General features: G+C 39.0%; 1 protein-coding gene across 4 annotated transcripts in view; it reads right to left on the bottom strand.

Annotated features, from left to right (window-relative positions):
- The window catches only part of LOC145521646 (uncharacterized), a 352,473-nt gene that overhangs the window by 217,230 nt on the left and 108,850 nt on the right, over positions 1-26,393 (bottom strand). The window contains exon 3 of one of the 4 annotated variants that reach the window (XR_014065560.1): positions 25-204. The exons of the other annotated variants lie outside the window; for them this stretch is intronic. The gene's annotated coding sequence lies outside the window, so the exon portion shown is untranslated. Of the gene's footprint in view, positions 1-24; positions 205-26,393 lie in introns of those variants that run through there. 4 annotated transcript variants of the gene reach the window in all.

Below are 26,393 nucleotides of genomic sequence, written 5' to 3'. Positions count from 1 at the left end.
AGCAATACAGGTAAGCAACCAACATTTCTATGGTGTCAATAAAATTTAATTGTTTGGGCCAGAAGAAAAAAACTCACTGGAGAAATTACAGAGTTCACTGTTCTTTTCACAGGATGGCATTTTTCACAAAATTATTATGAACCAAAAAGTCATCCAACTTCTAAAATCTTGGAATAACTTTGTCCACCATGAAATCCAGAGATGCTGTGGGAAGAAAAGCATTTGTCAGTGCAGAATGTGGCCATAGAGCCAGAAGAGAAAGTTTTGGTCAGAACATTTGGATTGATAATAAAAATTCCCAGTCATTTAAAAAATTTTTAGTTGATTATGTGTTATGTTTTCTAAAATGAGTTTCCAGATAAAGTTTCAGGAAGAGGTCTGAATAAAATGTTCTCGCAACTGTTTCTTTTCCCTCCAAGTTTTCTTTTTGAATACTTCTCTTTTTGGCCAGGAAGAATTTTTCTTGTGCCTGACAAAATAAGCAAAATGCAAACTAGACAGAGAATAATGTACTTTCAAAAATTACTGTATGAATGTATTTATTTTGGCCAATAAAAACATTTCCGTAAAAATCCAAAGTCTTCATTTCAGCTGCCTTAATTGTATCTAGTGTGTGATCAGGTAGGAAGGAGACTCAATGCATTTCCAAACTGCATTGAGGCAAAACACGAAGATCACATGAACTCCTGAGGTCTGGATGAGCTGAGGCCTCCTTTGGTGGCTGCTGGTTGTCATCGGTAGTCATGGGCCCAGAGCGCTGGTGTGGCCTGCGGAGCCCGTGTCCTGCCAAATGGCATATCTTTCCTGAGCAGGATGAAGGCCTCTGGTTTTCCCTTTCTGTGGTCATTTGAGATCTCTGTGATGATTATAGCATCCAGAGGGCAAATGTGAACAAGTCAGTCATCACATCAAAAGGACAAATGGTCTATTTCCCACTTGACTGTCATGATATTTATGTGACCTTAGTCCTAGGGACTTCTTTATTTGAACCATGTGGCCTGGAGAAAAATCATGAATTCTCTTTAATACTAGTTTTTTGGAACCTATTGATGAATTTTTCTGTGTGGCTTATTGAACTGCATCCAATATTCTGTTAAGTTTTCTTTTCTTCTTTTTTCCCTTCTGGTTGTGGTTGTTTTTCAGGTTCTCATGTTTCTATAGATTATTTTAGAGCTCCTATTCTCTGCTGAAAGTTGATCAAAGCATGAAATAGAAAATGTATTGTGCTTTTATAGCTAGGTTCTCAAATTTCATTACGAATTGTTTCCATGAGGTTTTCTACAGTGAACAGAATTTCTCATTTTATAATACAGTCTTTTGTCAGTCACCACACTGGTTGCCCTCCTGAAGAGCTCAACAAATACTTTCTTGCACTCTGTGTGTGGCTGTATCAGCCCAATGCTATGGCTACCACGTGAAAATGGGATCAGAGATTTCAACCCCCAGGTGTTTGGAATTCTCCAACTAACTGAAGATAAGGTACTTGGTATCTTACTGTCCAGAAGACACACTGAAAACATATTGAAGAATTGATGCTTTCAAACTGTGGTGTTGGAGAAGGCTCTTGACAGTCCCTTGGACAGCAAGGAGATCAAACCAGTCAATCCTAAAGGAAATCAACCCTGAATATCCATTGGAAGGATTGATACTGAAGCTGAAGCACCAATATTTTGGCCACCTGATACAAAGAGCCAACTGATTGAAAAGGACCCTGATGCTGGGAAAGACTGAGAGCAGGAGGAGAAGGGGGCGACAGAGGATGAGATGGTTGGATGGCATCACCGACTTGATGGACGTGAGTCTAAGAAACCCTGGGAGATAGTGAAGGACAGAGAAGCCTCTTGTGCTGTCATCCATGGGGTTGCAAAGAATCAGACACGACTGAGCAACTCAACAACAAAGAAAACACACCCATCATTCTCTTAATACAGGTATTAGCTTACTGTTACAGATATCTGATACAGATATTAGCTTGCTTAGCTGTTGTTCAGTCACTTAGTCATGTCTGACTCTTTGTGATCCCATGGACTGCAGCACTACAGGCTTCCCTTTCTTTCACTATCTCTTGAAGTTTGCTCAAACTCGTGTCCACCGAGTTGGTAATGTGTGCTTAGTATTTGTGAATAATCACTGACATCATCAGTGGTAACTTCAGCAGTTCAGATGGAAGTGCAATTTCCTAGACAAATAACACACCAAGTCTGCTCTCTCCCCACTTCGAGAGGAATGGGACTTGTGCCATCTTCAGATGTAACCCTAACTCTGCCCTCAACACAATGACTCATCATATGGGTTATTAAGCAAGACATTTGATTAAAACTTCAGCTGAATTCAATAAATATTTACTGAGCCCTATATCTGGCATTCTGGATAAATGTAATGGCCTCAGGGAGTGCCTAGTCCTGTAAATTGTAGTGGAAGCAAGGCACAGTTACAACCTAATCACAGTCCCAGGAGCACAGACATTCTTTAGGATTTGAGATGATAGATGATGAGCATGACAATAATGAAATCACTGAAAATTGCATATTGTGACATCACTCTGTGCCAGAGAGGATGCTAAGCTCTTTATCTGTTTCTGTATGTTCTTTATTTTAATCCTAAAAAAAAAAAAAGCCCCAAATGAAAACAATCTCTACATATTACTATTTTCATATTACATTGGAGGAAAATGAAGCTCAGAGATGAATTAATTACATGAATGAATCCTGACCACTCACCATAGCTAAAGCCTGGCTATGTTGTCTGTAGCTTCTTCTTTTTCATTCTGGACATTTCCAGTCCCCAAACTGGCAATTATAATGTTGGCATTTTGATGGAGAGAGCGATTTGGGGAAAGACATTGATTAGCTTGATTTTTTTATAAAAGGCATGAGTTATACGGTAAAGCGTCTGTCTGCAATGCTGGAGACCTGGGTTCGATCCCTGGGTCGGGAAGATCCCTTGGAGAAGGAAATGGCAACCCACTCCAATACTCTTGCCTGGAAAATCCCATGGACAGAGGGGCCTGGTAGGCTATAGTCCATGGGGTTGCAGAGTCGGACACGACTGAGCGACTTTACTTTACTTTTATACATATGAATTAAATGCAAAATGAAAAGAGATGGGAATTAGTGAACTGATACAGTCATAGGATAACAGCAAGCACTTAAAAGGGCGTATTTTATTAAGCCAATATCTAGATAATTACCATTTTAAATATTCTATGTAAAGTTACCTTGCCAATCCTACAGAAGCCCTATTATCCTCATTTTACAGTTGAGGAAATAGCCTAGAAATTCTGAAAGGAGGCAACAACTAAGCAAAATTGGGAAGTGTGAGTAATAATTAGCCAGATAAAAGGATTCGAATAAGCTGTGCGTGTCAGGATAGTTTAGAATATGCTGCAGTAATATGTATCTCAATATTCTTAAGGACTTAAAGCCAACAACACAGGTTTATTTCTCCTTTATGCTTCTTGTCCACCTTAGGATATTGTTCTGACTCAAGCACTGAAGCTAGTCCATATCCCATGCTCTGGAATGTAACTAGTTGCCTTGGCAGAAAGAGGGAAGATGAAAAATCATGCATCTGCTCCTGAAATCTTCTGTTTGGATGCGACACATTGCTTGCATGTGACTCACCTTTCATTGGTCAAAGCAAGTCACGTGATCATGGTTAACTCCAAGAAGTAGGGAACGCTATCCTACAGTGGACCAGGAGGAGGATATTTAGAAATGGTGGCTAATAGTACTAATAACTGCCATGGGGAGAGAGACCAGAAGAATATTCCAGGCAGAGCCAATAGTCAAGGCTTAATAAAGTTCTTTGTGAATGAAAAACTATAAATATTTTGGTAATGGAAGCCAGGTTATAAAGATCTTTGTAGCCACTTATACAAGTGTGGATTTTATTTCTTCATAGAGAAGCTTTGGGGGCTCTAAGAAGAAGACTGATTGTCGGGTTTTGTTTCACACAGGTTATTCTGGCTTTGATGCAGTTGATAAATTTGAAGAAGTCAAAACTAGAAACAAGAGACTTAACTAGAACAGGATTAAAATTATGAGACTAAACTATGTTGGAGATATAGTTTAATATATCAGAGGAGACAAGATTAATACCTCTTCAGGAGGTATACTTAAAGGAACTTATTAATTGAATATGGAGGATAGCAAACTCTCAGATTTCAGATTTGGTGGGTGTTGATTCATTAAATGACATAGGGACAGGATTGAGGGTAGAATGTTCTTTGGATATTAGCCTGTGGATCTCACAAGATTGGAAATGTCTAACAAGTATTTGTAAATGGGAGTCTGAAACCTGAGTCATGGATAGAGATTTAGTTTTGGAAATCACTAGGATACAGAGGTAATTAAAATCCTGACAGTCTGAAGTGAAGCTCTATTGCGAGAAAAACAGAGGATCAAGGGTGGAACTGAGAAACTTCGACATCTAGAAAAGAGACAAAGCAGGAGCTCATGAAAGAGATAAAGAAAGAGAACGGCAAAAATAGAGAGGAAAGAGAGAGAAATCCACAAAGTTAGATGAACCAGTCAGTCCAGAAAGATAAATTCTTTATGTGTCTTTGGAGTTTGGAGTAATTGGTGCTATTGACACACTTTAAAAAAACAATATTGAAGTATGATTGACATACAAAAAAAATTTCACTTAGTTAATGTACACGCTTTGATGCATTTGGGCATATGCTGCTGCTGCTGCTGCTAAGTCGCTTCAGTCGTGTCTGACTCTGTGCGACCCCATAGACGGCAGCCCACCAGGCTCCGTCGTCCCCGGGATTCTCCAGGCAAGAATACTGGAGTGGGTTGCCATTTCCTTCTCCAGTGCATGAAAGGGAAAAGTGAAAGTGAAGTTGCTCAGTCGTGTCCGACTCTTAGCGACCCCATGGACTGTAGCCTACCAGGCTCCTCCATCCATGGGATTCTCCAGGCAAGAGTACTGGAGTGGGGTGCCATTGCCTTCTCCGTGGGCATATGCAGACACCTGCAAAGACATCACTACTATCAAGGTAATAGACATATCTGTTACCTCCAAAAGTTTCTTTGTGTCCCTTTTTATTTAATTTTTTTGTAGGTAAAAACACTTGACATGAGATCTACTCTATTAATAAAATTTTAAGTGCACATCTCAGTACCACGCTACAGGTGCTGTGTTCTACAAGAACTGGTATACATTCCAGTTATACAAGATGAATAAGACCCATTGATACAATTTTCTAGAACATATCAGTTGATTGGTTGGGAAAAAGTAAATTTCAGTGGGTTGAGGAGTTATTGGGTAGTGTCAGAAGGAAGACAGTGAATAAACCACACTGTCAAAAAGTTTGATTGAAAAGAAAAGGAATAATAAAACAGTATATCGATGAGGTCATAGAGATAGGAGATTTCATAAAGTTGAAGACTCTTGGGCATATGTATAAGCTTTGGAGAAAGAAATGGTGATTTTGGGAGTACAGGAGAGGGAGATGCATAACAAATTTTCCTAAATAGTCAACAATTATTGTTTTGATAAATAAGCCCTTTGCTACAGAATGTGAAAGGGACACTTTACTCTTTCAAGAAAAAAATCAATATATACAAAGTAATAAAATCCTTATGAAAGACAGAATGGTTCAGTGAACTGAGCTGGAGCTTCCAAGGCTGAAGGTTTTAATCATGGCCAGATGATTGATTTACTGTATAATTTGGGCAAGTTATTTTAATTTCCATTGGCTAAGAGGCATGCAAATTTTAGTTAACTCAAGTTGAACTTATCTCTCTGTCTTGTCTTTCACATATATAATATAAGGGTAAGCCAACCCCTGAATAACTAGGACAGATAATTAGCTAGGATGTTTGCAATAAAAAATATTTTGCAAAGAAAAAGTGCTGCACAAACATTTCTCAAAAACATGTTATCTTACATATAATTTCAAACCACTTTACGATATATCCTTTTTTGTGCCTAAAAGCCTAGTTTTGAAAAAAAATCGATACTGGTGGAATTTCAAAGAGTGGAAAAGTATGGGTGTTATTTATAAAAGAGTCAGATAGGGAAACCATAATCAAGAATTCTCCTGAATTTATTTTAAACACCACAGGTTAGCAGATCCAACCAGCCCTATGAAAACCCTGAAATAACACCTTTGTAACCATCTGGTTCAGACTTGCTTTCTGATATTATCCCCATCAGCAACTCGCCTCTATGAAACGGGGCAGCCCTCTGGCCCTTGCTTAGTTTGCAGGCTGTCTGCTTATCACATATGCTCCATGCTGCAGTGTAGAAGGAAAGTATTTTTTGCTGCCCCTCCATACTTTAGTTCACTTTCTAATTTAATAGCCGTTGAGCCTTGTTCATCCCTGCCTGGCTGCTAGCCTGGCAATCTTCCTCTCAAAGCTGTGGGGATACAGCCCTTCCTCTGCTTACAGCTCTAGCCTTAATTTGAAACAAGAATTTTAAAATTGTAGTTCTTATTCACGTGAGATGCATTTTCATTTGATTGCTGGTGGTGACTTTGGGCACTGGGCTGAAACAAAGTCCCAACCCACTCCAACCCAATAGGGAAAAATATGGTGATGAAATATTGATGTCTAGGAATTTCCTGGTGGTCCAGTGGTGAGGACTCCGTGCTTTCACTGCCAAGGGCCCGGGTTGAATCTCTGGTTGGGAACTAAGATCCCACAAGCTGTGTGGTGTGGCCAAAAATAGAAGAAAAAATAACTGATGTCTACTTTGGGTATTGAAAAAGGAGGGGCAGCATGCTACCAGGTATTTACCATCCCCACTGTTGGCCCACACTTAGGGCATCTATAACCGGGAGCTCTATGTCTAATTAGGAATTCTAGCCCTAATTATCAAGGGCTTTTCTGTCTTGTTCCATGTTCTAGGAACTTTACCCTATGTTGTGCCCTATATCAGAGTCAATCTTAGTAACTATAGTGACTTGGCTGCATCTTAAACTGACAAGTTCCTGTCATATTAAAGGCCTTTACATGAAAAAAAAAAAAAAGGTTAAAAAGCGAAGGTTTTTGTCCATAAGCAAGAGTTGTTTCAGTTTGTTTTCTTATCTGGTTTATTGGTTGTGGTTACTTTTCAATTTCAAAGCCCGTGGTGGGTTTTTATGTGGCTGACTACCTATAAAACCATTACTGTAAGCTGGTTGGGTAGAGAGAGAAAAGGAGAATTTATGAAAGCCACAGCCTTTATCTCTACCAAATGGAAAATAATCTCTATGTTTGAAACAGGATATTCATTATGAAATAAAATACTTTGAGAACTAATTAAAAGCTTTTGCATAGGAAAGGAAACCACTGACAAAACAAAACAACAACCTACTGAATGGGATAAAATATTTGCAAATGATATGATTGATCAGGGATTAATATCCAATATATATAAACAGCTTATACAACTCAACATCAAAAACCAAAAAACCTGAAATGGGAAGAACTGAATAGACGTTTCTCTAAGGATGAAATGCAGACGGTCAACAGGCACATGAAGAGATGTTCAATATTGCTAATCATCAGGGAATGTCTGCCAATTTTCTTTTCATTGTAAAGGTATGCTTTTTCGTAACTCATTAATAAGTAATCTGCGGGATAACATTTTGGTATCATGTAACAGTTAGAACTGGACATGGAAAACAGACTGGTTCCAAATAGGAAAAGGAGTACGCCAAGGCTATATATTGTCACCCTGCTTATTTAACTTATATGCAGAGTACATCATGAGAAACGCTGGGATGGAGGAAGCACAAGCTGGAATCAAGATTGCCGGGAGAAATATCAATAACCTCAGATATGCAGATGACACCACACTTACGGCAGAAAAGTGAAGAAGAACTAAAGAACCTCTTGATGAAAGTGAAAGAGGAGAGTGAAAAAGTTGGCTAAAAGCTCAACATTCAGAAAACTAAGATCATGGCATCTGGTCCCATCACTTCATGGCAAATAGATGGGGAAACAGTGGAAACAGTGGCTGACTTTATTTTTCTGGGCTCCAAAATCACTGCAAATGGTGATTGCAGCCATGAAATTAAAAGACGCTTACTCCTTGGAAGGAAAGTTATGACCAACCTAGACAGCATATTAAAAATCAGAGACATTACTTTGCCAACAAAGGTCCATCTAGTCAAGGCTATGGTTTTTCCAGTGGTCATGTATGGATGTGAGAGTTGGACTATAAAGAAAGCTGAGTGCAGAAGAATTGATGCTTTTGAACTGTGGTGTTGGAGAAGACTCTTGAGAGTCCCTTGGACTGCAAGGAGATCCAACCAATCCACCCTAAAGGAAATCAGTCCTAGGTGTTCATTGGAAGGACTGATGCTGAAGCTGAAACTCCAATACGTTGGCCACCTAATGCGAAGAGCTGACTCATTTGAAAAGACCCTGATGCTGGGAAAGATTGAAGGCGGGAGGAAAAGGGGACGACAGAGGATGAGATTGTTGGATGGCGTCACCAACCCGATGGACATGGGTTTGGGTGGACTCCAGGAGTTGGTGATGGATAGGGAGGCCTGGTGTGCTGTGGTTCATGAGGTCGCAAAGAGTCGGACACGACTGAGCGGCTAAACTGAACTGAACTATACATTCGCCAACACATTTTCACCCAGTAGTTTTAGCATGCATTGGATGATCCTTGTCTGAGTCACACTGGAGACTGAAAACTAAAATTTCTTGATTTTATTATTCCAGCTCTATTCGCAAGCATATACGTGTGTGCTTAATCATGTCCGACTCTTTGTCACCCTATGGACTGTAGCCTGCCAGGCTCCTCTGTCCAAGGAATTTTCCAGGCAAGAATACTAGAACGGGTTGGTATTTCCTACTCCAGGGAATCTTCCCAACCCAGGGATCAAACCTATGTCTCTTGAGTCTCCTGAATTGGCAGCCAGATTCTTCACCTCTTGCCATTGGCTAACATTCTTTTGTGAAGAGTGAAGATAAGACACCCTTCTTTAGGATTTCTATGGTCTCGTGGACTTTTGAAAATTTAATTCATTTCCCCACAACTTTTTAAATTCCAAGATTGTCCCAGGCCTTTCATGCTTGTAGCGTTTGCTTTAGACCTGTACTTCCCATTCTCTGCACACTTTCTTTGCTTTCTGACACACCATGTTCCAGGTTCACCTTGTACACGCTCCATCTGATCTAGAATTAGCCATTTCCTCAGGGAACATTCCTTCCTTTCCATGGTGAACAGTACTTTGAAACCAAGGTCTTGGCACTAGTATGTTCATTTCCTCTGGGTGACTTTGGTTCTGGGCCTCTTCAGTGAACAGAGCTAGGAATGTACATATTTTTAAAAGCAGGAGTTTATGCTGGCAACTGTACTGCAAATCCAGACCTCAGGGCCCCTGAACTTCTCCATTCCATGTTTATACATTGTTTTTCCTACAGTGAGAAGCTTGATTCATAATACCATCAATATATTTACTCATTTGCTTTATCCTACAATATACACTCAAAATAATAATTTTAAGAAAAAACAACCTAATCTGCCAAGTCATGTTCATGATATTTTTGTTGTTCTTTTTACCCTGAGAAGGTATTTCATAAAAGGTATGTTGTCGTTGTTGTTTAGTTGCTAAGTTGTGTCCGACTCTTTTGTGAAGCCATACACCATAGTCTTCCTGGCTCCTCTACCCATGGGATTTTCCAGGCAAGAATACTGAAAGAGTGAGCTGCCATTTCCTTCTCCCAGGGATCTTCCCAACCCAGAGATCAAACCCGGGTCTCCTGCATTGGCGGGCGGATGTGTTACCACTGAGCCACCCACCTGGGAAACCCCACAAAGGATATATAGTCAGAGAAATATGTCCAAGAGTTATTTCAAGAAGTCTTTTTAAAATTATGTTTATCACCGTAGTATAAAATTGTCTGTTCCTGATTGAATTAAATTTATGTTTTTTTCATCCTGTTTATATAATTTTATATTTGAATATGTGAATACTTACATGGCTCAAAAACTCCCCAAGCTATAAAAAAGTTGTTCCCAAAAAAGTCATCTCACATACTTTGCAATTCCTGTCACCACTCCATTCCTCCTGCTCTGACTTCACACAGGGAATCATTTATATTCATTTCTAGTTCAATATTCCTATTTTTCATCAGTATGTATACATTGCTGTTGTGTGTGCATGCTCAGTTGTGTCCGACTCTTTGTGACTCTATGGACTACAGCTCTCCAGGCTCCTTTGTCCATGGAATTTTCCAGGCAAGGTTACTAGAATGGGTTGCCATTTCCTACATATATATAGAATATATATATATATATATATACACACACACGTATCTATATATAAAGAAAAAGCAACTCTATGTCTGTATAGGTATAGGTATATAAAAATGGTAGCAGACTCTTTTGCACCTTGCTTTTTTCCCTCCGTATTCTTTCTCAGAGATGATCCTCCTTCTTTTCTATAATTCTGTTGTAGGAGAGTATTCTCTTGTGTGGATATAGCAGGGTTTCTTCAACCAGCCTTCTATGGATAGACCTGGGTGGTTGATTTCCTATATTTTTGCCCTGACAAATAATGGCACAGTAAATAACCTTTTATATATGATTTTTTTTTGTATCTGTAACAATTTATCCTTTGAGGTAAGTTCTTAAAAGTGGAACTTATGGGTCAAAAGGCATTTTGATAAATATTGCCAAACTCTCCTCCATAGTGGTTGTATGATTTTTTGCATTCCCACCAACAATGTTTGAGAGTCTTTTTCCATAGTGTGGCCAACAGAGTGCATTATCAAACTTTGAACTTTAGGAATAGATTTTAAAAAAAGTTTTTCCAGGAAATTCTTTTAAATTTATTTTATATTGGAGTATAGCCAATTAACAATGCTGTGATAGTTTCAGGTGGACAGCAAAGCAATTCAGGCATGTATATACATGTACCCATTATCACTCAAGCTCTCTTCGCATCCAGGCTGCCACATAACATGGAACCAAGTTCCCCAAAGTTTTCGAGGTAATTCTGATGTGCAGTCAGGTTGGGAACCATTGGCCTAGATTGTCAGCAGCTCTATGAGATGGCAATTTAATTTTCCTCAGTTTGATATTTGGTGTTAAGGATTAAACACTGTGTGATACCTGAATAAAAAATACACCCCATGCTCACTTTAAAAACAATCTTTCCTGTTGGGAGTAACATATATGCAATACTACATATAAATTAGATAAAAACAAAAAGCAAGTACCTACTGTATAGCATAAGGAGTTATACTTAATGTTTTGTAATAATCATATATGGAAAAGGAATGTGAAAAAGTATAAGTATACTTTTTACTTTGCTGTACACCTGAAATAATGCAACACTGTAAATCAACTATACTTCAATAAAAATCCAAGCAAAAAAATAAATAGATAAATAAAAATAAAAGGTTTTTTTTTTCGCCTTCATTTGATATCATTTTAGATCCTTACTGATATGATAATGTCCACTCTGGACTGAGGCCTATTTAGGCCTCAGCAGGGAGCACTTCCAGGGGACCAGCATCAAGTTGAGTCTTTCAAGTTACTATGCATTCAAACAATAGTGTCAAAATGAAGTGATAGAGTCGAGGTAACATATTTCAAAAGTTCTAAGACATTCTTTAAAATAAAATAAAAAATATATCCTTAATCAGTTTGTATCTTACTTGTTGATGATATGTCATGATTAAGTTGGCAGCTTTTTTTCTTTCTTGAAGAAGAGTTTCTACTATGTTTAATATGGAATTTCAGAAGTAAGAGGGTAATTAATTGAAAAGAATCAAAGTGGCACTCTAGGCAAATTATATGCATGTTCTCTTAGTGAACTTGGACACATATATAATCAGAGTAGAGGAAAATGTGGTCAGTCTCTGATGGTTCTGTCCTAAACCCTATGACCTGGGGTGACAATAGGCAATCTTGGTTCCCACATTCCTTTGCCTCAGCACTCCAGCCTTCCATGTTCTCCCCTCGATTCTCAATTGCCTCTGACGATTGGTTATGGGGCCTCATGGGCAAAGGCCCCAGCATCTAGTTATTTATAAGAAACAGAGTTGACTGTCATGACTTCTAAAATTGTTCACTGCCACAGCCACTACTGCAGTACTTTTTCTCAGCCAGATGCTGTGCCCTTCACCTATGTGCAGAGCCACCTGCATCCCAAGGCCACGACGGATTTCCTAACCAGGAAGGAATCCCACCCAGCCTTACCTTCAAGGTCAATAGCCTCCCTGGCCATATCTGTTTTGTGGAGCTGACTATATGTGCCTGTCTGCTTTTCTGCATAGTCTCTATACAGTGACCACATGGTCCCCATGGCTGGCCTCACAGTGGACACTCATTATGGCCCAGTGCCCAGGTCTGCTCTACCGCCACCAACAGTCTATGGCCATAGGAAGTCTCCTTGCCTGCTGGGTCAAAACTCTTGGACAAGCCAGTGATGCTCATTTTGTGGTTTCAAAAAGAAAGAATTTCTTGACACGTTTCAACTACAAAGACTTCACCCTAAGAATAATCAGATCGCTCTATAATTCCACTTTTAAATTTCCCTTATAATATCTGTCCAACAGAGATGACAGCCAAGCAGATGAAATCAAGTCTCTTAGAATTTAGAATCTATGAAGGTTTTTTTTCTGTATGGCACATTTTTGAAGTATGTTTTGTAATAGTTTTTGTTTTTGTCTTCACTATTGCTGTCTGAGGGTAACATCACAGCAGTAGCTGAAAATATTTTGGAATCTGATTAGTGAGCTATTAGGGAAAAAATGCTTATGACAGTATCTAGAAAAATAGCAAGTGGGAATTTGCTGTGTGACACAGGGAGCTCAACCCAGTGCTCTGTGACAACCTGGGGGATGAATGGGGTCAGAGATGGGAGGGGGATTCAGGAGAGAGGGGACATATGTGTATCTGTGGCTGATTCATGTTGATGTATGGCAGAAACCAACACAATACTGTAATTATCCTCCAATTTAAAAAATGTTAATTGAAAATTTTATTTGAATTTAAATTTGTCAACCCCACTCACATTTCATAAAGATTTTCAATTCAGTGTCTATCTTGAATGCAAACTAATTGTTCTCTCAATTTACTCAGCTCTAATTTAATTATACCTAGTGTTTTTGGTGATAAAGATATTCTTTTGAATGTGAAATCCCTTACATTCCTGGCTATCTTTCAGATGGTCACTGGGAATAAAAACACGGAGGAGAGGATGAGAAAATATTTCAGGCAGAGGGAAGCCATGTAGGAAGGACACAGACAGACAAAAATGAACTGTATACAGAAGATACTGGAAAGTAAACTGTAAGGCATAAAAGAGAAAAGGAGGAAAACTGGAGAGACTGATTAGAAGCCAAGCAAGACACTTAAAACTTTATCTTGCTTCTTAAAGTTCCTGAACACAATTCGGTGAAGCTAGGGCCTTACTAATGTCTATGGAAGCTTTATCATGTGCTGATCCCTCTGCAGTCAAGAGAGTAGCTGTCAGCTCCCGAAGGGTAGTATGGAAGTGATTTTTAAAGAAATCAAGATCACATATAGGGAGGCTGGTAGAAAGACTGTTGTAAATATTCAGACGAACTCGAACTCTGATCATTATGGACAGCAAGGCTGTCACATTTTAATCTGCTTTTGGATTCCAGCTCCTGATATGTTCAGTTCATTCACTCAGTCGTGTCCGACTCTTTATGACCTCATGGACTGCAGCATACCAGGCCTCCCTGTCCATCACCAACACCCGGAGCTTACTCAAACTCATGTCCATTGAGTTGGTGATGCCATCCAACCATCTCATCCTGTCGTCCCCTTCTCCTCCCGCCTTCAATCTTTCCCAGCATCAGGGTCTTTTCAAATGAGTCAGTTCTTCACATTAGGTGGCCAAAGTATTGGAGTTTCAGCTTCAGCATCAGTCCTTCCAATGAATATTCAGGACTGATTTCCTTTAGGATGGACTGGTTGTATCTCCTTGCAGTCCAAGGGACTCTCAAGAGTCTTCTCCAACACCACAGTTCAAAAGCATCAATTCTGCAGTGCTCAGCTTTCTTTATAGTCCAACTCTCACATCCATACATGACTACTGGAAAAACCATAGCTTGGACTAGATGGACCTTAGTTGGCAAACAAATGTCTCTGCTTTTTAATATGCTGTCTAGGTTGGTCATAACTTTTCTTCCAAGGAGTAAACATCTTTTAATTTGTTAAAACTAACAAATATGTTAAAACTGATATGTTAAGACTAACCAAATTCTTAAGTTGCTAAACTTCAATTTGTGTTTTTGATTTCCTCTTACAGAAATGTCATTTCCTCTTATAGAAATGTCTCTGATAAGTTAAGTTATACCATCATACTTGTGTTTAAGCAAGTAAGTACAAAAATACAAATAACCAAAAGAAAATTCAACTGTGGGCTTGGAAAGGATACATTGGGTAGGTATTCACCCAGAGGAAGCAATGTGTACAAATGCAAATACAATTGTTATAATAGATGATAAAAGATATTACCATAGCAATTATGCCAAAGACAATGTCAGAAAGAAAAGCGAACTTAGGGTATATAAAAGAATTGTGCAGGCACTTTTACTTCTAAATGGAAACCAACAAAGGCACACATGTAGAAATGACTGCAAATCAATCTGGTTTGAAATGAAGATGAATTGATTTTTTTCCTAGCCCCATAGTTAGGATAATGAAGAAACTAAAAAAACCTAAGTTGTTCACAACTGAGAGGGCAAGAAGAACTAGAATAAGTCCCTGTTTGTAAGCAACAGAAAACTAAACTCTAACTTAAAAATGAAAGGAAATTTATTGACTAATTTGATTGAAAAATACAGAGACAAGGCAGACTTCAGACATAATTTGACTTTAACACATGGTATTGCTGTGAATGATTTTCTCCCTCTGGGCATCTGGCTTATTTTTAGGCTGGCCTCCCTTATAATAAATGCTAGAACTTTCCAGGACCACACGCTTCCTCATGTATTTCTGAAGCAGGGGCAAGAACTTCTTCAGCAGTCATAGACTGAAAATCCTGAACTTCAGTTCTATCAGCTATCATCACCACGTGACTGCCCTTGAACCACTGGCTATGACTAGTGTAGTCAGACGCTGAATGACTTGGGCTGGATTCTGTATCCATCACTGAACCAATAAATTTGACAAGAAGATTCTGTTACTTCAATTGACTCAGATCAATCAGAGTCCACTCCTGGTAGTCTTGTTCAGGTTACTCAGCCAAGGGGGTCCATAGTGACTAGAATCTGGCCCACAATCTGCTTTCCAAGCTGTGCATCCTCACCTTAGGCTATATTTTCTGGAAGAAGGACAGTCATTTTATAATTCACATGGAAGCACAATCTGACCTGTAGGAATAGGTCTGTGTTGACCCATTCATGGAAATTTACATTTTTCCATGTCACATAGAGGCGCCTATGTGAGATTACCAGTGGATATGACCCTGGATTTGAGAGATCAACCCCAACTTTTTTTTTTTTTCTTGTCTATTTGGTACTTCAGATTCAGGCTCCACCCTGCTATTTTTCTAAGAATCTGAGCTGCATCAGTGAGTTCCCTATCCTCTGATCCCAGTTGTCGAGCTCAAGCATAAGTTCACTGTGGGCTGGCTGCATCCCTTCGCTGTAGGACAAGCTCTTGCCCACAGTCTTCCCCGCATATGTCTCCGTCTCTGCCCTTTGTCTTTAGGTTCTGCAAACTGCTTCCTCCCCTTGCCTCTTCAGGCCCCAAATGAGACAATTCCTCCTCCTGACTCTGCTGTTCCTGGTGTCAGCTTCAAAAATATTCATAACCTAAAAGTTGAGAGTTATGTTTTATTTGGCAAAAATTTTTAGGATTTAAGCCTGGGAGCCAGCATCTCAAGTATCCCTGAGAGAACCGCTCTGAGGAGGCAAGGGGAGAAGCCAGGTTAAATAGAATTTTTGCAACAAAAGGCAGGTAGTCTGAATATCAAATGGTGATTGTTAATTAAAGGAAACCAGGTATCCCAAGTTAAGGAATTCAGCGCTTTCTGTGTAGAGGAAGAGGCAAGAGTCTGGGCTCACTGAAATCATTCCTTTCATGTGCATATCAGCTATGGGGCCAGTATGCATTTTCACATCCTCAGCTTCCTTTCCTTGGGACTCACCCTAGGCAGTGGCTGCAGTCTGATGGTCGCCAGATTGAAGGTATCCTTCTCCTTCTTGAGAGCTCATGGGCTCACACTGGAGGACTGCAATCACCGATGACTGATACCCTTGTTTACTGATATGGCAGGAAATATTCAATTTCTCACTAGCCTCCAGCCGTCTTTCTCCTTGCTTTGCCCTCACTTTTGTAGACAGTACCTCTGCTAATCCCTCCTCAAAAGGCCCTGTGTGATATGCTTCCTCATGGGGGAGTACCTTGCTGAGTAATAGAAAGAAGCCACAGTGCCTCCAATGCCCCATAGTCACCTTGGTCAATTTCTGGTTCTCTGGAAAGCCAAACTCAGTTGGTCCAGGTAAAAATCCAGGTACAAAGGGAAAATTTCATTTTGTAATGATCTCTAGGGATTTTCTGGTAGTTCAGTGGTAAAGAATCTGCCAGCCAGTGCAGGAGATCATGGGTTTGATCCCTGGGTCAGGAAGATCCCCTGGAGAAGGAAATGGCAACCTACTCCCAGTAATCTGCCTGGGAAATCCCACAGACAGAGGAGCCTGGTGGGCTACAGTCCATGGGGTCACAAAAGAGTGAGACGTGACTTAGTGGCTAAACAACAACAACAACAACAACAATGACCTCTACTTAAAATGCCAAAGGTCTATATTTGAGAAAACTAGAGAAAAACAGTTCTACATCAGGATATTTTACTCTAAACTTGGAGATATATGCATCTTCTAAATTAGACAGATTAGAATGCTGAGATGTTCCAGATCACTTCTGGTGAAAAACCATAAACAATATTTTATCAAGCCAAAAGAGAAAAGGAGGAGATGAAAGAGCTCAGAAATCTCAGGAGAGCTCGTTCAACACTCTACATTTATCTTAGATCATTTCTGTCGATGATGGCTCTGTTCATCAGGATTGGATACACCTAAGTGGGGGAGTTTTTAGCTGAGAAAAACAGAATGCCTCAACTAAGAAAAAGAATGCGTTATGAGTTTGTCTTGAAGTCTGTCTGTGATGCACAACTTTCTTAAGCCAACATTTTAACCTGGTGAGCAAACAGTTCAGTGCTGCCCTTAGCAGAGAACCATAAATTAAAGATAAGCAATGGTTCAGATTTTCCACAGCCTTGACTTAGAAGTAAGTCCGGAATCCCAACCAAATCTTCATTTGGTTAAGCAATTTGGCAGTTTTCTACTTTGAAGCATTAAACTATAATTATAAGACATTCTTATTTCATTCATTCTTATTGTCCCTAGAGTAGATATAACTAGGGAAGTCATTTCCTTCTCTTTAAAGGGAAAGAGGAAACGAATTAACAAACAAAAAACTCAGCAAATAAATAAGAACAAAGAGAAAATATGCAAGGCAAAATTTGGTGAAGCTGGAAAATTGTGTATATGGCATGTTTTATAGTTTGATCAACATAAAAAAACTGATTGTATTAGTACATCAGAAGGACTCAAATACTCAAAAGTTAATCTAGAGGCACCTCTCATCAGAGAAAAAAAAAATTGAAGTTCCTCTGACAAATCCAAATAATCGAAGGTGGTGTTAGTTTAAACTCCTTACGATCAGGTTTTTCCTTGATTAAAAAGTTCCTTTGCTGTTTTGCTGTCATACTTGTTAAATGGGTCAACAAGACTGGTGCTTTCTTAGTTGGAAGTGTAAGTTGATATGAGGGCTGGGGAGAGGAAGGACAGAAATTTATTAATAGTAAGTTAAAAAAAAAACACCACCACCACAACAAAAAAAACCTTATTCACGTCAAAAGGAAAGGAACTGTAGGCCTGGTGGAGAATGACTGTTCTTCCTCCTCTACCAGCCAAGATCAAATCCCAGTATAAAAACACCAGGAACCCAAGAAAAAGGTTTCTCTGTTGAATTATGTGAGGCTACCTGAAATCAGGGCTATTAATTAGGACACTTCTCTGATCCTTTCAACTCTTACGATTTATTCATTCAGTGCCACTTCTTGTACAACTATCAGGGGCAACGGTGCTTCCTAACAGGGGAAATGTAAAAGAATAATATGTAGTTTATACTTTAAGAGAGCTCATAATCTAGAAGGGTATACACATACTGCTTAGATAAATAAAGCTTCATTTTCGATCCCCCATCCAATACTCTGAAACTCAAGGGCTCCTCTCCCCCCCACACTTCACTCCGCTGGGTGGCAAGGAAAAAGATGTTTTCTCCGCCTGCTCTAGTTTAAACAGTCTATTTTGACTTCAGATCTCTTTCTGAGGTTAAATATTCCCATGAATTCTAAGTTTAAATCCTTATCAGGGCAGCCTTTCCCTTCTTCCTTCCCAAAGTGCTGTTGGTCACTATGATTCCCCTTGGCACTGAAAGTCACACGGTCTCCTGTTGGTCTTTTGCTGATTTCTGCGGTAGGGTGGCTGGTCCAACCCTTGGGTCCATCCAGCTCAGGTGTGCTTTGTGGGATCATGTTTCTGAGCTGGAGATAGAAATCTGCTGAAATCTGCTCTTAAAGTTAGCAGTGAGAGAACGCTTGGATCTGCTCATGGCTGGACACATAGGTTCTGGTCTACATTTGTGGTTTATGGAAATTGTAGAGGCTAGCATAGGGCCTGATCAGGGTGAGATTGTCTAAATTCTTCTATTTTAGTATTATGAATTAATTTTTCTGTAGTCTTTTTAATGAGAAGTCATATGTTTTAAAAAAGCCTATGTACTACATGGGAATTCCCTGGTGGTCTAGTGGTTAGGACTCCATGCTTTCACTGCTGAGGATGAAGGTTCAGTCTTTGGTTAGGGAACTAAGATCCCATAAAAGACACCTGGCACAGCCCCCCAAAATAGATTGCTGCTGCTGCTGCTAAGTCGCTTCAGTCGTGTCTGACTCTGTGTTACCCCACAGACAGCAGCTCACCAGGCTCCGCCATCCCTGGGATTCTCCAGGCAAGAACACTGGAGTGGGTTGCCATTTCCTTCTCCAGAGCATGAAAGGGAAAAGTGAAAGTGAAGTCGCTTAGTTGTGTCCGACTCTTAGCGACCCCATGGACTGTAGCCTACCAGGCTCCTCTGTCCATGGGATTTTCCAGGCAAGAGTACTGGAGGGGTGCCATTGCCTTCTCCGAAAATAGACTGCACTACCTTTCAAATAAAGTTCTCAATTAAAAAAGCCTAGAAACTGCATAGTTAGTGTTCAGTACATGTTGGGTTCTACTCTGCCTTCCATTCTTTATAGTAATTAACTGCTAAACAACTGACAGTTTTCTACTTTCTAAATGGAAAAAAAAAATCCACAAAATGTTTTCTCACTTCAAGCTAGCCAAGTCCTAACACACAGGGTTCCTATCACACATGAGAAGTGGACATTGTTTTAGTAGTCATGTCAGTACCAGCAGAAAGGTGGTAAAAAGCCCTCTAAGAATTAAAATCTTATAGGAATTCAAATTCTCAGTTTGTTAAAACATAAGATGCCTAGTTATTTTTAGCATTGTATTTCATATGTGTTCGCATTTTAATTTTATATTTATTCTTTAAACATCAATAGAGAACATTACAAGGAAACTTTACTTATGATTGCTTCAAACAAAATTCAGTTATTTTTTTCCCAGCTTCCTTATTATCTGTAACTATATAATCATATAAAAATGTGTTTGCACAAAGTTGCAGTAATAAGATATAATTTCAAGCCATTTTTTCTCTTAATATTAAACATTATTTTCCATATTGCTAATTGTTATATATATGATTTTACTAATAATAATATTCCATCATTTAGAAGTTCCTCCATGACATATTTAGGTTATTTCTTAGTTTTTCATGATTATATGTAATATTACAATGGCCACTTTCAGGAACATGACAGAGATCATTCCTCCTCTTGAGTAATATCTGAGTAATTTGTTTCCCAAGAAGAGCTCCCTGAGTTACAGAGAATTAAACTGGATCATTTTGATCTATATTCCTGGGGTGTCCTCCAAAAGGGTTGTGTCTACAACAATGCATCCAGGATCCTGCTTTCTCCTGGCAGCCCCTGCTTGCCCTAGTTTATGTTTCATGGCTTAGTCTTTTTTCTGGCATGATTGGCTTTTTCTCTTATCGGGAGTCTTTCATTTCATTTTAAGCCAGGTTTGAAATCTGTTTCTTCTATAGTTAGAAGAATTCTTTTTTCTTTTCTTTTTACTTTAAGCATCTCATTTTCAAATATAGCAAAGAGGATTAAAGTACCTTTCACAGAAAACAAAGGGTTTTTGTTTGTTTATTTGTTTTAATGTGCAATATATCTGGAAGTCTCCCCAAGTGGCTCAGCAGTAAAGAATCTGCCTGCCAAGCAGGAGGCGTGGGTTCGATCCCTGGGTCGGGAAGATCCCCTGGAGAAGGAAATGGCAACCCACCCCTGTATTCTTGCCTGTGAAAACCCATGGACAGAGGAGTCTTACTGGCTACAGTCTATGGGGCCGTAAAGAGTCAGATAACAGCGACACCAGTGACTAAACAACAACTTATCTGGAAGTAAAACTTACAGAGCAATGACTCTATTCTGAGTGCTTTATGTGTATTAGTTTGTTGAACCTTCACAATTCTGCCTTATTTCCACTCAGTGGATCAGGTCATGGAGACAGAAAAGTAAAATAGTTTGTCACAGAGCAAGTAGGTAACCCGGCAGAGAACCCAACTCAGAAAGTCTGATTTCAGAGTAGAGTCACTAAATCACTGTGCTATTTTAGAGATGGCAGCAGAAACTAAGATCTACTAAACAGAAGTTCCGCAGAAGACTTGTCTTTTTTCTTAGGAATTTAGATTGGAAACTGGCCAGGAAAAATAGTCCTCTTTTAATAAAGCTTTCTTCTTATCACTCTCATCCTCTCCTATTATAAGGGACAGAATGGGGACAGGTAGAATATACATGACAAATGGGACGTTAATCTTTCTTACTTCCATAAACTTTTCACTCAATGAAGATTTCCAAATAAAATATGAAAAAAATTTTTCTGTCAACGATTTGTGAGCCAAACTCTAACCATATTCTTCAGTGAAGCCTAAAATCAACAAGAGATGTGTACAACAATAATTTCTTATGCTGCATCCTTTCCCTGAGGCCACAAAGACGTTTACAAATACTAAACCCAACAAGGTTGCCAATTATTTACTTTTTGAAATGAAAGTTTATTTTGTCCATTAATTACTTGTTCTCTGTGAGCTTGCTCCTTAGAATACTGTTGAGCTAGAAGAGAGAAGCACATTTGTAGATGAATATCTAATTCTGTTTTTTACTATTAGGTCTGACCCATTTCTCTTTGTGTTTATAAGTTTTAAGAATTCTCATACTTCAAAGGTAGAGAAGAAACACAAAGAAAAGAAGACATAAAAACATAGCTTAAGGAGGAAAAGCATTCATAATAAAAGTTATACTTTGCATTTTTAACTGCTTAACTTTTGAAATTCATTTTTATGTTACTTTTATTGAAGGATAGCTGAGACAGACTATTATTTATGTTATTTTCAGCTCAATACAAGGATGTGTCTGTAGACAGATGTTAGTCTCATTTATTTTACAGATGGATGAGTAAATGGAGGCAAAAAGAAGTCAGTCATGAACCATAAAAAAATCCACCCTTTCTCTGCTTTCCTTAGCTCAGTTCAGTTAGAAAGACAAACTGAGGATTTCCCTGATGATCCAGTGGATAAGACTTCAAGTTCTCAATGCAGGGGACCCAGGTTTGATGCCTGATCAGGGAACTAAGATCCTACATACCGCAAATAAGTCCATGCACCTCAAATAAGTCCATGTGCCACACTACTGAACCTGCGTACCATGACTAGTGAAGACCCAGCACAGCCAAAATAAATAGTAATAATTATAAACCCGCAAAACAACCAAAAAACTGAGTTTCTAAAAAAAAAAAAAGACAAACTGATGTCTAAGATACACTTCTTAGCATACTTCTTAGCATAGACCCATACACACGTACACACCTGATGATGGACAACATGAGACATATAAAAACATGTTTTAGGAAAATTTTAGGTCTAACACATATTCTGTGATATAGTTGCTGTCTTGGGCTGCCCAAATCTGCAATTTGGCAGCTGTAGCCAATTTGCTGAAGAATCATATCTCTGCCATTTCTCGTTTTCTCATCCAGGTGGTAAAATGATAGACTACTCATGAATCTACTCATTTAGTTGGCTAGTATCTAATTAGAGAAGAAGTAAGCTGTTCTTTCTCTCACATCAGAGGTGAACAGACCAGCTTATGGCTCCTTCCACCAGGTGAGCCCGCAGTGGCGGTTGGCTGGCCTTCCTGCACTGAGTCAGCACAGGTCTGCTGGAGCCGACTCTAACTGGGGCCTCTTGGGAGCAGGTTTGTTTGGAAAAAACGGCTTCAGGATCTGTGGAGAAAACCTCTGGGGTTCTAGCTGCTGCTGGAGCTATTGGCAAGTCAGGACTAATAAGACACATAATTTTCTTATTCTGTTTTTATTTAAAATTTTTGTTTCCTTTGCAGTCAAATTTAGCTTAATTTTTGTAGACCCAATCTCAAAACCCCTCATAAAATTTCTAGCCTGGAAAGTTATACTTTGTGCTTAACCTTAGTTGTGCTTCAGTTGGGACAGTAAACCATTTAACCAAGTATCATTTTTACTCTAACTCTTATACAGGTATCCCCTGCTTTTTGAAAGTTTGCTTTATGCCACTTCATTTTTTTGCAAAAGACCAACGTTAGTATCTGTTTTTGTTACTGAATCAAACTTAGGTATACTAGCCACCACATAGTAAAGCCAAACTACTGACACTCAGTTGTGGTGAAGAAAAGAATAGTGTTGATTGCTAGACTAAGCAAAGAGTGTGGGTGACTAACGCTCTAAAGGCCTGAACTCTCTGATGGCTTTCGAGAAAAGATTTCTAAAGATGGGGTGAGGGAGGGTGTTGCAGAGTGTCGGATCAGCTCCTGTACATTCTTCTGGTTGATTGGCAGTTAGGTGGTTGGGAGTCAAGCTTCTAACAGGTATGGGGTCTATGTGCTGATGTTTGGTATTCAGTCTGCAGTTAACTTCTTCCATCTGGTGGGAGTTTCAGTATCTTCAAAATAACTCAAGGATGTGACTCAGAATAGCCCTTGAAAGGAAGGAAAGGTCCTTGATTTTGTTTTATGCCTAAACTATTATTATTTTGTCTTGCCAGACTGCTTTCCTTTGTTTCTGTATTTTCTCACTTCTCTGATTAAATTTGCTGCTTAAGTTTTTCTACAAGTAGAGAACATGGTGGTAGAGGGGAATATTCATCCTGGGAAGGCAGCATAGGGTCCTGCTCCATTACAATCCCCTTTTCTTTGATACTCCTCAACCTTGATGCTTTTGAACTGTGGTGTTGGAGAAGAATCTCGAGAGTCCCTTGGCCTGCAAGGAGATCCAGCCAGTCCATCCTAAAGGAAATCAGTCCTGAATATTCATTGTAAGGACTGATGCTGAAGCTGAAACTCCAATATTTTGGCCACCTGATGCAAAGAACTGACTCATTTGAAAAGATCCTGATGCTTGGAAAGATTGAAGGTGGGAGGAGAAGAAGATGACAGAGGATGAGATGGTTGGATGGCATCACGGACTCAATGGATATGAGTTTGAGTAAACTCTGGGTATTGGTGATGGATAGGGAGGCCTGGCGTGCTGCAGTCCATAGGGTTGCAAAGAGTCAGACACGACTGAGCGAGCGAACTGAACTGAACTGAACCTTGATAGGGAGCAGGTGTGGACAAGGAAGGGAATGAAGTTTTGCATACAGAGGCTAATCATAAACTCAATAGAGGAACTCAGTTTCATTTTCGCTAACTGAAAGAAATCTGGAAAGGATTTTTGCTTTAGCAAAAGAAAAAAAAAGTGAAAAGGGAAAATAACCCTAGCAGCAAGAATGTCACCGCCAAACTCCTTGCCTGGGAACTACACTTAGCATCTCAGCATCAGACCAGTATAGCTTTGCACTATGCCTGTGAGCAGCTGTACTTTATCTCAATTTCGTTTGTGCATCCATGAGCAAGATGTGTTCACAGATAATTGCTTCTTCCCTTGATGCCATTTTGGCTTAGGAAAAGTTTCATAGACATGTTCAACTTTCAGATACAGGCGAACTTGTATTTGTTAGAACTTGGCTCCTTGATTAACATAAAGACTTGAGACTTTGGTCTAGATAGCTGGCGTGGGGGTGAGGATAAGGATAATCCAGCTGAAGGGTTTTGAAAGAGGAAAGGCAACCAGCTTTCCAAAATGACACTTGTATCCTTGATATAGATGCTGACAAGCATAAATGTCTAGTTAAGTTTATTCTAGTTCTTTAGGTTTTTAAATATACATAGCTGAATGAATACTTATGTTTTCTGGCACTAATTTCTTTGCATTTGTCATTTCTTTCTTGTCTAATGGATTTAAAGAATAGGACTTTTTCATTCTGTCCTATGTATTTTCACACAAAACACATTTTGTAGCTATATCTCATTGTCCAACTCATGTCTTCATTCATCTTAAGCCACTGAAGGATTTCTGCTTCCTTGAACCTATAGATTCTGTGTGTTTAAAATGATCAAAAATTGATCATTCAGAGCCACTTTATTTACATATGATTTGATTAATGAAGTCAACATGACTTTAAATGTTAAAATAGTAGAGCAAAATTTTTTTGTTGTTTTATTTCTATAGAGGCTACATTTTAATTTTGAAAGCATTCAGTAGTGTCCTATCTCCTATTTAGAGAGAATAATGCTTTTCAAATATGGCTGTCATGATAAAAGACAAAAAACATCCTTATTAGATAGAGATGTATACTGAAATATTCACAAGAGAAAAAAGAAGAGTTGATATCTGGGATTTGCATTTAAATATGCAAGTGAAAAAAATTAAGGGAGAAATGAAACACAATTGGCAAAATATTGGCAGTTGTTCAGGACAGGTAATGAACAAGCACATGGGCTTATTTTATTAGTTTACGTATGCTTTTTTACATTAGAAATTTTCCAGAATAAAAGAACCAGGTTTACCACTTTGAGGAAAACCCCTGCCTCTTGCTTCAGTGAATCACATATTTTTACTGTTCATTGAAAAGAACATGTCATCTTATCTGTCTCATACAGATAAAATTTTAATTTATCTAAAAAACACACCTCTGGATTGGGAGAGTAGAAACACACACCCTGAAGTCAGACAGGTTCTATTTTTTATTTTGAATCCTCATTCCACCCTCCTGACTGCATAATCTTAAACAATTTACTTAACATTTCTTATCTACATTTTAAAAATTGAAGTATAGCCGATTTACAATGTTGTGTTAGTTTCTGGTGTACAGCAAAAGTAGTTCTATTCTTTTTCAGATTCTTTTCTCTTACAGGTTATTATGAAATATTGAGTATAGTTCCCTGTGCTATAAAGTAGTCCTTGTTGGTTAGCTATTATATATGTATATATATATATAGTAGTGTGTATCTGTTAAACTTTCATCCCAAATTTTTTGTCTTTCAAGCAGGGATAACATTCTTGTCACCTGGTTGTGGAGATAATAAGATGAGAAACTAGCATTAAATTCTGTGGATTCTTAGTATTTAATAAATTATAATTTAAAATAAAAGATTGTGAATAAATGTTAGTAATAGCAGTACTAGGAATAGTTGGCTGTTACTGTATTCTTGGAGTTGTGTGAATCTAATATCTACTGTGAAGGACCTTTTTTGCCCCCCAAGATAATTGGGGGAATGAACAGAATGTGTGTATGTACTCAGTCGTGTCTTACTCTTTGCTACCCCATGGAATGTAGCTCACCAGGCTCCTTGGTCCATGGGATTTCCCAGTCAAGAACACTGGAGTGGGTTGCCATTTCCTTCTCCAGAGGATCTTCCTGACCCAGGGATCAAACGCTCATCTCTTTCGTCTCCTGCATTGGCAGGTGGATTCTTTACTGCTGCTGCCACCTGGAAAAGCAATCTATTCTATGTGTTTGAAATGCTTGATTTTTCCTTCAAGCATTTGAAGGAAATTGCTCAGCAGGGCAATGGATTGGCTTGGAACCCTACGGAGATATGGGGGAGAAGTATGCATTCATCTGTGAATGCCTGTTCAAGGACTGCCTCCTCTCTAAACCCTCTCTGGACTCCTCTAGGAAGCATCAGAACTTCCTCTTTTGTGTTCTCTCAGTGCCTTGCGTATATGAAAGCACTTGCCCCAGATTATTGTCTGTGTTTAATTTGTGCATTTTACTCCCAGAATCCAGCACCTTGACTGTAAATGACAGTTTTAATTCCTCTTCCCTGTTGCTTCCAGCTCTCTCCCTGGCTCATATTGGCTGCT

Source organism: Giraffa tippelskirchi, chromosome 9, assembly GCF_054371585.1.
Source record: "Giraffa tippelskirchi isolate mGirTip1 chromosome 9, T2T-mGirTip1v1.2.pri, whole genome shotgun sequence".
NCBI classification, from domain to species: Eukaryota; Metazoa; Chordata; class Mammalia; order Artiodactyla; family Giraffidae; genus Giraffa; species Giraffa tippelskirchi.
Note: the sequence above shows the minus strand (reverse complement) of the source record. Positions and strands in the feature narration are given on the sequence as shown.